A 14,200-nucleotide genomic window follows, 5' to 3' on the forward strand; every position below is an offset into this window, starting at 1 on the left:
AACATTTGCAAAAAAGTGTTCCAAAAAATCTGTATAGCAGGTTTGATCTTTTTAGTTGCATTTCACAGATCTCAGTAGTAGTTCTGCAAACCACCAGCATCACCACAGATGAGTAGAATGTCAGCTGAAAGCCATAGAGTACTAGTTACTTTTGAGTGAAAAAAGCTAAATAATGGTAGTAATAATTATGAAGGTAGTTTTCAGCAATGCAAAATTTATTTATTATGTATTACTTATAATTCAGGTTTCAACTATTCATTTACATTACTACATTCCACTGGTATCACAAGATTCCCTTCATTTCCAACAGCATATTTAAAGCAATGCATCTTTATTAGCACCTTTCATCCACATAGAGAAAAATTTGGCTATTTGTCTGATGTCAGTGGAATAGAAATGATGTTTCCTTTGCATTGCAGGCAAGGATAAGTCCTTTATACAGGACATACACTCCAGTCATCACAAGACTTCAATCACAGCAGGAGCAAACTTCAAATGCTCTTCAACTCTTCTGTTCTCTCTGTTGCTATCTATCAAAACCAACCTAGGAAGGTTTGTTAAAAAACAAAGGTTGAGAGGGCGGTTCAGGATTCAGGTTTAGATCTTTTGTTATACTTGTTATCTTCAAGAAAACAACCAGTAAGATCAGGATTTGCATGGTATTTTCGTTTTTAAGGTAGTTTTGCAGGTAGGTTTTGATTGTTCATAATCAAGAAGACTGTGAGAAAATTTTGATAGAACTGAATATGCTGTGTCAATAGACAAATGTAACTCAGTTTCATAAATGCACTTTGAAGGAGAAATGCTTCAGCTAGATTTCTTATTGCACGGGATTTATAGGTTATTTGTATGAATTCATGAAGAACTTGATGAAGCCTGTTATATTCTTAAAAAGATACAAACAAGTTACGAAATAGAAGTGACTGGATATATAAAAAAATTTTATACATATTTTAGTGGTGAAACAGACTGCAGAAATGGTTAATCTAACTGTGAGAGTGGAGGAATTTTAAAATTTTAAAGTTCTGTATGATCTATTAGATTCTACAAATAAAAGATTCTACTTTTTAGAGATAGTCCTTTTAAGATCATCATAAATCCTTTTATAGTCCTTTTAAGATCCAAGTTCTCCCCTGCTTCCAAGACAGTAGGGTACCAGGATGTGCCAGTGATTCTAACCTGAAACACATTGATCCCCCACAGGGATGTCAACACGTGCTTTTAAGCGTTAACTATCATAAGCAAGACAAGGTAACTGCAACACAAAAAGATACTAGTTTTCTAAATTTCTGATTTCCACATATGCCATTATGGCTCAAGCTGGGCAAAAACATTTCTGAAAAATAATGAATTCACCAGAAAAAAAAAAATAGTTTTGAAGCACTTGGAGCTACTTACATGTTACAAGATGAATTTTCTACATAGCTGGACAATAAGAAGTGTGATAGAAGAATATCAGAAAAGTCAAAATACAGTGGTTTGACATCTCCCGAGATACACTAAGAGAACTCACAATAAAGTACACTAACAAATTACTAAAGTTACAGAACTGTAGATCAGTTTTGCCCAACCTGCATTTAGGATAGTCAAGATGCAAGACTCACATTCAGCTTTCCCTCACAGGTTCCACATCTGCTCTAAAAATTTAAATCTACACGTTGTATGAAGTACCATGACCACTGTGCAGTAAAGTATCCTGGGACATGCTGTTCTTCATTCTTCTGTTGAATCTGTTTGCATTTGTAAGCAGTTCTTAAACATTCTGTGAGACAATAAGAAATATTTTAATGTTGTAAAATGCTAGATGACAATACTACAGCTTGCACTGAACTGAGTTTAAAGTAAATGGAACCCTCTAGAAGCCACAAAGACTATTTAAAAACTTTTTCTTCTCTCTTCCACCACCACAGAAAGAAATGCCCACAGGTCTTCTGCCTCCAAAAAAGGTGCCTAAACAAACCTTCATACAAATCACACCACCTGAGATGCTGAATAATGACAGACAACAAAAAAAATTATATAACGTAACAGCTTCTGAAACCTGGACTTCAAGTCTAAGTACAATATTAAAAACATTAATAACTTTTTGCTCAATTTCAGACATTCAAAACTGGAAACATAGCTTGAAAATGTTAGATTAAGACATTTTAGAAATGTAGGAGCTGAAAACAGCATTTAGAATAAGAATTGTCCTACACTGTTGCCACAGCAGAGTCTCGCATCATTACCAATATGTCCCCTAATGAGCACTTACCAGAGGAACCTCATCATGGGTTACCTAGGCAAATTCCAGTTTAGAGCATAATTGAATGAAGGTGCATGTGATTATCAGAAAGAATAATGGGTTTTATTCAGTCCTGAGCAGGGGCTGTCTCCCTGGAGCTCTGTAATCCCAGTCCTGGACAACCACTAGGGTGTAGTTAACAATTCCAGTGGTGTTATCTAGTTTGACAGGGTCATGGTCCAGGAATGCTCCAGGGTGGGGTGTATAATTAAGCACCATGAGCCAAACAGTATTTTTTTTTAAATCCCTATGTGTCACCACAGGGTGCTTATGTTAGGAGAAGGCTTGCATGTTCCTACATGAAAAAATAATTTTTCATCAGTATAACCTCTAAACAGAGTCCTATATCAGCACACACATATATAGTATAAACAGCTTTATTCTGGCTGCTGTGATTGCAAAGCATTTATTTCCTGATAATACACTCTGCTGTTTTAAATAGATCTTTAAAATCTCATTTCTTTAAATGCATTCATGTTACTATGTAAATATCCACGGTCTACGACTCCTAGGATTTTGTTCTTGGACGTTTCTTTTTTTCTTTTTTTTTTAAGATTAATCGTGACAGCTTTGCTGCTTCTCCCAACACTCAAAAATACACTAGAGAAATTAGAAACGTGCATTCCATTTATGTCAAAGAAATATGGTATGCAGTTACTGAGAACTTACTAGACCCTATGGAAGTGCTGCACAAACAGCTGTCCCTCAAATTTGCAGAATAGACTTAAGCAAATACAAGCTATACAAGTCTCCACACACCTCATGTCTTGCCTGAAGTTATCACATCTATTCCCTGATGTCCGTGATGCAGGGATTGTGTGCGACAAAGCCATCTTTTCATCACATTCTTTGGAACAAAAGCAGGCTTAGTTATTATTTCTATCTTCTTCTGATCTGACAAACCCTAAGCCAAGGTTTGTATGCCTACAAAATTACAGAAGTCCTCAAAGACCCCTGTGTACCAACTCATGCAGCTCCATTTTTAAATTTAAGCCTTCCAGCTTATTTCTAGCAATGCATTTCATACTTTCAAAACTCACTTCATCATTGTCGTGTAACTTCTTGTAGTATTGATATTCATTATGCTTAAGTTTTTGCAACAGTTTTGCTCACTGCTAGCTGTCTCAGCTCTCAAGAGGACATCCAATGTCCTGAATATATGAATTACATACTAACACCAGGGTCCTGTTTCAACATGTTGGGTGGATATGGAATGGAGGTCTTGCATTTAAACCACAATGGGACATTTCAAAAAGGTAACATGAAAGATTTATTATCCAATTTGCAGGGTTCACATATATTGCTTCCTAACAATAGTTTAATAGTGGTGTATAAAATTCAGTTTTTGAAAATAATTCATCATATTCTGAAAGGATTTTGGTTTGCATTCCAGAATAACTAAAAACTCAAGCTTGACTTCATACTGAAGTCTGAACACCACCCCCCCACTGAAATCCTATTTCCTATTTTTAAGACCTTTCCTTACATACTAACTCCTCTTAACTCAATGAGCGCTTTCAGCAAGCGGCTCACAGAAAGCTGTCACCAATAACATGGTTGACAAACCACTGTGACCAACAGCATCCACAATGAACTGACATCCAAGATCCTGCTTGTGTTAATAGCTGTTGATGCCTCTCAACAAAGGTTTCTCAGTGACCAATATTATTTGCCTCCATTCAGACAGGCTCTCCACACAAATAAGCAGTCCTTGTGATCTTTTGCATTAAAAGGGCAACAGCTATTATTTTCTTATGACTGCTTGAATTGAAAACAACACAACATGCTAACACAGAATTGGTAGCAATAATCCGATATACAACCCCACAGCACTCTAATGATCTACTCATCATACAAAAATCAATTCAAGACAGGTGCCTGCTTTTAAATGAGGTACAAAAGCCACACATGAGCTACATTAAAGTTTTAAGTAAACAGCTAAAAGCACTGGGTTCTACAAAGCACTCCCCCCTCTCTTTTTTTTTTTAAATCTCTATTCTTTCTTTTTCTTTTTTTAATCAGAGATTAACTTAACACCAATTACAAACACATCGCCTTTAAAAATCACAAGCTTTTGGACATACCGTAGTTTAAAACTGAAGCATAAAATACTGTCTCTTTTCACAACCTTGAAGGTTTCCTGAACTTCTCACCAGCCTACCATGCTGGGCACAATAGGTATTATTCCCTCTCTATTGCAAGAAAAAATGGAATTGAGGAAATGAAAACTGCCCAGGTCAAAGCACTAGAGTAGAGTTAAATAAAGAAATTCAGAGATTTATATTCTCAAGAAGTATTTGGGAATAGAGAACATACAGAGAATAAAGTCTGAATCATTGTACAACCTGGGTGCTTTTTCCTTTTAAGTGAACACTGACCAGGGATTGCAGCCTAAACACCAATGAACAAAAGTTAGCACTGGAAATCAGTCTTTGAATACATATCTACACTTCTAAAAGATGTTAGCATTTAATTTCTCTGATAATATTATATTGCTGTTATTGTTATAAAAAGATGCTGCAATTAAGGTCAGCTTACTTCATGGTTTTTCAGGCATACATAGAACTCCATGTGTGGGCCAACACATAAATGGCCTAGAAATATATTATCACACTTTTCTGTATGCTGTTACTTTTAGCCAGCAACATATAATTTCTGTCTGGAAATGATATTGTTATGGTGTGTTCAGCACTCCTGTCCAACAAAACTCTTCCTTATAAATCTGTGTTTCAGTACCTGACTAGTGAAAACACTTCATTACAGTACTTCATACTACCAATATTTTGCGGCAACGTATTCTCATGTCAAAAATATGGAAGATGCACAACTTGAAGTCATCAAATAGAATCCATCAATATGGCATCTAGGTTAGAAATCTAATTTATTTTGTGCATCTACACTGACGGAAAAGGGGTTCAGCTGTGCAAATAAGCCATTTATTTTATTTTCCATAAGAAAATAGAGTAACACTTAAGCATAATCAAAACCTATGTATTCATTTGCTTCGACAGTGAATGAACTTCTTGTCCCTGATAAGAACGGAAGATTCCCACTAATTCTGCTTCCTCTGTGAGTCTATGAAAGTATATGCTATCATAACTAAGCTGTAAGATGCACAGCTTGGTTGCTAAAATATGTTCCACATTTTCATAGATCTTAATCTAGTGACACTCACTCTGTTTTCAGGAAAAAAACGAGGACTGGTGTTCTACATTATGAAAACAGGCCCCTGTAACTGTACAACCGGACTTCAATCACAAGTTCAGGTTGTTGCTAACACAAATGGACCAAAGAATTCACCTTGGATTCAAAATTAGTTAATAAAAGACTTTTTCCAATTCAAGCTTTTCTTCATCAACACCACCATAGTGGAGGTGGGGGAGCATGGCAGAACACACTACAAACTGCTGGGGACTCCCTAGAAAGGGGTAACTCCATTTGACCCAACACTTCAGTGCACCTCTTATTACCGTGCTGTATTACTGTGCTATCCTGGCCTCTCACGCTTTTAGAAGTCCATATCTCCTGTCAGCATAAACGGGAAGCTGTTTCCAGGGGCTTGCTGCTTGTTTAATTCTGTTGGATTACTTCTGTTTTATTTGCAATGTTTGAGTAAAATAGAACACACTGAAGCCACTGCAGTCTATCCAAGTTCACCTCATTTCACAGTTTCTGACCTGACAGTAGCTTCTCCCCTCCTCTTATAGCTGAGCCTTAATTGACCAATACATTTCAATGACAGCATGTGTTACAGAAAGAAGAAAACTGGAAGTACTAGGACAAATCCCCAAATGCCAGGACAATATGGTCCACAGCCATATCAGGTAAATACTGTAAAAAAACAACAAAAAAGCCACCTGCTACTTTCAGAAAAACATATGATGAAGCAAGCAACATTCTAGGGAATATCCCACTTGGAAAACAGCAGATTACTCCCTCACCTGAGACAGTCTCTCTACTTAAGGAAACACAGTTGAGTTAGTCAGGCTCACCTGAGCCTGGGGTTTTGGCAGCTAGAAAAGTGCTCGTGTATTTCTACTCTATCCCGTTAAATGACACCGTAAAACAGATAGAACAATAGGATTAATGGTTATTTTACTTATCTACCCAAGGGCAATACACAGAAAATATGCACAACAGAAATCTTCTCAATAACAGGAAAAGCTCAGCAGCATATTTCAAGGCAGCCTGGGTTTGAGGCAGAGTGGTTAAGGTGACCAGGAAATTTACATCTGAACTAAGATGTAAATAAATGGCAAGGATTTTACTCCCCAGTGGTTATTTTGAATAAATGAGCTCTACTCAGCAGATAGGATTTCACAATACCAAAAAACCCTCAAGATATATAGTAACCCCCTAAATGAACCTATTAGCACTAATGATTTCCCTTATTTGTCATTTTCATATTTTTTTCAGTAACATTTTTATATAAAATAAATCTTAAAAATTTAGACTTAAGATCAAAGACTCAGGAAGAAAGATTTCTTCAGGGAAGACTGTTTTGCATCACACATATTAGATGCATGTCATCTTGTCCCTGTATCCTGTGCTTGCTGTGATTCCAGGTCACATAGGAAATTACTGTAATCTGTCTTCCTTTTCAACTGGACCATCACTGTATGAGCCAGTTTTATGGTTTTAATTGTCGTTAGTGACTAATTTATCATAGCTTTATACTGCAGTAACCTATAAATGCACCTATCAAGCAAGACTGTAGCTGCTGGTACAACTTTTCCCAAATACAACCTCTTGGGACTAACAAAACCAAATAAAAGGTTGAAACTGGCAAAGGGAAAACTTATCACAGATACTGTACTGATCCCTGCTTGTGGGAATGTTAAGCAAGTCAGATATATATGTATACCCTACTGAGGCATGATTTACTCACTGAAGTAATTCAGAAATGCATCATCTGTTGGAGATGATAAACAGTTACACAGTCTGCTGCCTAAAAATTCCTTGGTTTTCCTCGCATCATGTAAAAGCTGTTCAAGCATTCTTTCCTTTTGCAGCTAACAAGCACCTAATTCTCATGATACCTAATACTAACGAAGGATTTTTTTTTCTCTTCAGCTAGAGCTCTGAAATGTGCATTATTTACCTTGCTGACTCAGTAAAACAAGGGAGGGTTAATATACTGTGCTCTCCAGTTTTTCACTTTCCCCTGACTAGTTCCTCCCCCCAAAAAACCAACCTGCTGCTTATTCTGTTGTAGTTAAGGAAACTTTCTGTTCATCAGTGAATAAACCATACACAATTTCCATGGTAGCTACAATCCTCATTACAAATAAACTAATTCTACACCTTGATTCCCACAGTATTTTGAGCAGATTAGCAATAAAAATCGACTACTCTTTTGTTCTACATTAAAGTGATCATTGGCAACATAATAAATGGTCCTGTTGAATTTTGCAAGAGGTAGCAATAATGAAGATGTACACTAGTTAATGTACATCATCACATCCTTTCTGCAGTGATACCAATTACATTTCCTTGATTTAAATAGTATTGTTCTTGTCCTGATGATCCTCCCAAAAAATCTTTGTACTCAACTAGAGTGGAAGAGTCTCCCCAGTTGTTTTTTTTTTTCCTGCAGAAGTTCCACTAAAATGGAAAGATCACATCTACTAAACAGAATCCAAGTAATGAAACTTGCATAGAGTACCTTGGGATTCTTACCTCCACTTCAGTCAAACACTGGCAATGCTAGACACCAGCATGGTTAAATGCTCCAGTAGCAGCTGACAGCACTGAGACCATGGTCTCCAATAAGTGTTTTGTAATTCCACAAATTTCTATTTTACCTTTTCCAAGGGGCTACTACCCACGCACACAAAGCAACAACTTCATTTATGCTTCCTTCAGGGTCCACATGCCATGAAATTTAGAAAAAAACATTTGTTTCTTTTCCTTTTAAAAGTGTTTTTTAATAGACACACAATGTTACCAAATATTAATCCATTTATTTTAAACCACTTTTTTTTTATTATTTAGACTTTAAATTCCCAATCTTCTTTGGACCACACTTTTCTAAATTTATAGGACTCACCAGTGGACTACAAATCAGTGATAGACAAAAATTTCCTTTGTCTTACTCTGAAATTTACTGCTTTGTCTCCAGGAAATGTTGAAACATTGCATGACAAATGTTCCATGACTTAATGGCATTTTAGCATACCACAAGGGTTGAAGCTGAAGGTTTTAAGCGTTGCTGAGGCAGCCCATGGTTGCATTAAAGATTTAGCAATTCAGAGCTGTAAACTACAGTTTATTCATTTCTCAGTCATAAGTTAAGTACCAATGCCTGAGCTCTGAAGTAAAACACCGATGCTAATAATTTTCATTTTATAGTCAGAGATGTTTATCTGTTGCTTCCTTGTAAAATTGCAATCAAATCCATTTCAGAAAGGTCAAAGAAACTCAAAATAAGATAGGGCTGAGCATTCTGCATTTTAAGATGAGTTTGAGAAATCAGCATATTTTCTGGTGAAGCTGAAATCATTTCAACCTCTCAAAAGGAGTATATTTTGCTTTGCTTCAAGACCAATCATTCATTTTCCATTTGAGCAAACCTCAAAATATAGAGACTATGCAAAGCTACCTCCTGTCCCACTTGACTGGCTTTTTAAAGTATTAATGCAGACAGTACTCCAGAATCTATAAGACAAACCTACAAATACTCCATGGCTAGCACAGATGATGCAGGTAAATGCTTCCTACTTGTGTTTCATAAGAGCAATGCTGTGCATAGGTCAGAATTACAGACATGCAATAATGTCCTATCTTGCATTGTCCTCTGATTAAGATATGACAGATGTTACAGAGAAACAAGATAGTCAAAGATTGGTACATTATTTTGCCTTATATGTATCTTTACAATCTTCTGGGATTTATAAGGCTGAGGAAAGCCACTAGGCTTTCCAGTAGGATCTGAAACAAGTAGTAAGTAAATTAATGCAAATCCTTGTGGACATAATAAACCTGAAGAAATTAAATCTTCACTGACTTCAAAATGGTCAAACAGAATCAAATTACAATCCAATTCACATAAGAGACACAAGACAAAATTTCTTCTATGAAAATTATTCACAGGAGACTTACATTTAACATTTAATTCCATAAAATTATAAACTCTGCATTTAGAGTTCTCAAAATATTTCTTTTAAAGCAAATTTATACTGAAGCATGACTTTATAAATACAAAGTAATCTATGATTTCATCACCAACATGCTATTAGACCAACTGAAACATGCACATCTAGCACAAACACAAAAAAATAGAATCTGTCTGCCCACACCAGAACAGCAATGACAACACTAATTCCCTTGTAATTATGCTACTAAAGCAAACAGGCAAAATTTTTTCTGAATCCATGACTATCACAAAATGCACCACATCGTAGCAAGTGTTTATTTATGCCATGTGTGCTTACATATTAAGACAAAGCACATTAAGGTGAATTAAAAGACTTCCAACAAATCCAAATGGTAATGGAGCAGACACGAAATAGAAGCATATTAAAATTCATTAAAGTTGGGCAAGTCATCATAGAAGTATTGGCACATATGACAAAAGATTAGCTGCCTTTTGGATGTGCAATAAACATTACAAATTTAATTACTGACAGTCAGCTGTGACACTATTTTGTCCCATCAGCATTATCAGAAAAATGAAAATAAAGCAGATAAAAAAATCTCCTTTAAATTAGAAAAATATAGCTTTGCTCCTTTGTTGCTTTAACTTTCATTCCCGGGGGGGGGGGGGGGGGGGGGGGAATCATACAGCTTAACTATCCGCTCACTTTCTTATACATAGGAATATATACTTACATGAAACCAATTAAAGTATTTTACATACAGACACACAAAAGTTTTGTGCATTTGCATCGTAAGCATTTGTAGGAATAGAAAATTAATATAGAAAAATGAAACGGTTATTTCAAAGATTGTACACACTTTTAAAAGTTCAAACTTGATATGCATCACTTTAGCAGTAAGTCATAAAATGTGCAATATGCTAATGTATACGAGAGCATATATTACTGCACCTACAAAAAAGGACACAGGAGCAAAACAGTGGAAGTAAATCTACTACTGAAGAATTTGTTACAATATCTGTGTGAATATGATGTTTAAGCGTCATGCTCTCTCAAATCTTGTTTTTATGTAGTATCACTGTAAAGGTGTCATAACCAGCACATGTTAGCCTTTGGAACTTAGAAATTCAAGTTGTACTGAAGACGACTATTTTGTTAGAATATTACCTTTGACCTTTCCAAAAGGCATTAATGATATCAAATGCATAACATTCATCATCTGAAAGATGACTCATTTTCAAAGACTCCATCACACGGGTGGAAGAACACACTCCAACATGTATCAACCCACTCATACAAAATTGTCCACCACGGTTTTTTTAAGATCTGAGCCACCTTTTGATATGCTACCTTTCTTGCAGTCATAGACCTCTTGGCAAGTGACAGCTAGAACATCCATTCACAGATATCTTAGCTGAAAAACAGCTGGACACATTCCCCATTCCCTACATACAGGGTATCTGGTACAGGCATAGCCCTTGTTTGGGCCATGATTTCCTGTCAAGGTAAAAAAGTAGGCATGTGAAGAGAAGAAAAAAACTTAAAAATGTACAAAGAGTTAAACAATGCAGCATAAGCAAGGAAGCATCCATAAATATATACCAGAAAAATCAGTAATAAAAATGGAGACAAGACCAGAAGCTACGTGGAACTAAGTACAGCAGAGACAATTGCCTATGTCAGCAGTGAGAGGAAGTATAAAATCATTAGGCATACAGCATGACAAAATATAAGCCTAACCTGTAGTAGGGATTAAGCATGCAAAAAATCCAAATTGATCAACTGTAAAATGGAGATAACCTGACTATTTAGAGAACTATAATACTAGAAATCGATTATATATATATGAAGATTAACATTTGTTAATCTTCAACTCTGCTGAATCTGCCAAGGAAGACAGCTTCACCTAAACAATGGAGGAAAGACATAGGGGGGCGGAAACACATGCAAAACTTGTGAATTAAGGCAGTAGAAACCAAGTTTTTAGTCTCGTAAAGAGGCAAACTAGTGTTTAATAACACTAAACAGTCCTAAAATGCCTATAGAACACTTATCCTGAGTACTTGGACAATTCTGAAAGTCCTCCTAGGTGGCTGCATTTTTAGTTGCCTAGATACCTTTAAAAGGCTGTCATATATCACACATTTTTGTTTATTTTCTTGTTATAATAAAAAAAATTAACTTTCTCAGTCTGGAAACGTTATCAATGTATTGACAGAAAACTAGTCTGACTCTCCTCTATGAAAGGGTCGCTATCTACAAAGCTATCTTAATTTCTAACCCTGCGCTTCAATAGTTATTATTGGTCACTACAAAGTAATGGAATTGTTGAAGCACAAGGCTGCACAGGCTTCGCGTCCCCAAGGAACGACAGGCAGCTGTGGCAGTTGTGTGGGGCAGAGCCTCTCTCATATTGTAATACTGAGAGAATTTTGCAGTGAAGAAATCAGGTCTGGGATAATAGGGTAAAAGGGCAGCTATAAATTTAGTTCTGCCCAGAAACAAGAAATATAGGACAGATATAAGATAGAAAAACAGGCCTGAATACTAATGAAACTGTGGTAATGGAATAAGACCAGACAGGAAGGTTACTAAAAATAGCTCTCTGTGTTACCTTCTGAAGATAATTTCAGATTGAACCATGAAAATCATTGAATAAAAATTCAGAACCTTTTCTGACTGAAAAACAAAGGAGGCAAGATAACAGCAACACTGATGAATAACAAAATTACTATTAGCTCAGGAATCAAGAATCACAAAGATCTGGGTATCATCATACACCTTCGCAAAATTTCTGCCACTAATGGTCTCTATAATTCATTCACTTATGGCAGTTGCTGCAAAAAGACAAAGAGATATAATAAAGCATTAAAAAAATTCAAGGAACTCTTAGTAGCAGCTCATTTTGCATTATCTTGATCATAACATGCTGGGAAAGCAGACCATTAATACTCTGCAAATAGGACTGGGTGCTGTTTTATTACAGGATGGTGTTCTAATTGTCCTTGCAGCTAGAGCAATCATTCATATTGGAAAGCACTTAGCCCAAGACTAAATAAAAGGCAGTTGCTCTACTAAGAGCTGTGAAAGGTTTCCTTAATATGTTTCTTTTAAACAAAGTACTTTGAGGAGCTAATGTGAAGCAGATGTTTCTGAATTACCCCAGAGAATACAAAAAGACCTATTTCATCATTATGTGGAATAAGATATTACCCAAGGCAAATGCTGGTAATAAAATTTTCCCACAGGATTCCTGTTGATATTAGGGATATTATCTTACCCTAAATATCACAAGAACTTAATTTTCATAAATGAAGCAAGTACACAAATTTGCTGGAAGGCAATAGCAAAGACATTAAAGCACCTTTGAAAAACTGGCAGGTTTCCTACATAGTTTGCAAGTTGCAATGCTTTCCATAACTACTTTGAACCATTTCCTCAACTCTAACAATTCCAAAACTCAAAAAGATAGTTTATTTTTTTAATGCCTGAGAAATGGGGACTGCTGTGATCCTAGTCATTCCAAAGGAAGTCCCATAAATTCCACATCTTATTCCATACATTCCTCAAGTCTCCTAACTTTACTGTGCTATGATTAAATCCAATCAATTACTTAGCAAAAAAAAAAAAAAATCCCAAAGCTATTTCTGAGGCTGGATTCTGTAGGAAATCTAATGACAAGTCCTGGTCTGGAAAGGTTGATGTGAAAGGAATAAGGAGTTTTGAGTCAGCAGGGGTTTGAGGTAGTTCTACATGAGCACTTCTTCTAAAGATGCTACTTTTCTGTTAAAACACGGTAATTTCAGGTGAGGGAACCACCAAGTGATCCAGTTTCTCCATAAGAGCTCCAAGAAATTAATTTGAAAATTCTGTGTAGGAGAAACCGCTCCTCCCTTCCAGTGTGGGTAACCCAATGAGCCAGGCCATTCCCTTCCCTCACCCACTCACTTACACAGAGGTACGCTGAGGAAGGTGGACAGTTCGTATGCAGTTGTTTATAGCCAGAAGACATTACAACCACAACAGTTCAAGTGCTGTTCAGACATAAGCAGGTCAGTTTGAGAACTGGGAAGTCACGACCAGTACCAGGGAGACAATTACCTCACACTTCTTTCCATTTCTGTTGAACACATCTGATACAGCAGACAACCAAACTAAGTAATTATCCTTTAAAAAGGGACAAGGCATAGCAGTGAACGAATATATCTTGTCCATATAAATCAGCTTTAACAGTTTTTATTTTATACTCAAGAATCTGTAAACAAATGACAGTAACTTTTTGCAATGTCACAGAGGGCCCTGCTTCCCACGAAGGTGGGATTCTACACTTGTTGGACCTGCAAAACATCAGGAAGTAGATTTGGACCAGAGAGCTCCAGTGTAGGCTCATTTAAATGAGACATTGCAATCCACTTAAAACTGTTGTTTAGAGAAAACAAACATTTAGCAATCTACAAGTCTACCACCGAACCACAGAGCACAAGACCCATCAATATATCATTTGTAAAGAAGCATACATATAGTGCTGATTTTTCCTGGGCATCAGACCCCAACCTGCTTTCACACCTCACTCATTAGTTTACTTCTCCACTTATTTGAAAATGTAACTTGATAATATAAACTGTGCATTCCGATCCTTAAAACCAAAGTCAGTGAAAGCATTTTGAGTCCACAAAAGATTTCCTGGGGCATTTAAAACATACGAAACCTTTATACAAGAACTAGAGCAGAAAACTCTTTCCCTCTGTTTTAAACAACTAGAGAAGTAGTTATTGTTACTATGGCTTAAACACTTCAATGTTCTATGTCCATAAGATAC

General features: G+C 36.3%; 1 protein-coding gene across 2 annotated transcripts in view; it reads right to left on the reverse strand.

The window, feature by feature from the left end:
* Positions 1 to 14,200, reverse strand: part of CLSTN2 (calsyntenin 2) — a 394,596-nt gene that overhangs the window by 326,875 nt on the left and 53,521 nt on the right. The gene's annotated exons all lie outside the window — the stretch shown is intronic.

The sequence above is a fragment of the Nipponia nippon genome, unplaced genomic scaffold (assembly GCF_047370975.1).
Source record: "Nipponia nippon isolate SJK-2023a ecotype South Korea unplaced genomic scaffold, ASM4737097v1 scaffold_7, whole genome shotgun sequence".
Taxonomy (NCBI): Eukaryota; Metazoa; Chordata; class Aves; order Pelecaniformes; family Threskiornithidae; genus Nipponia; species Nipponia nippon.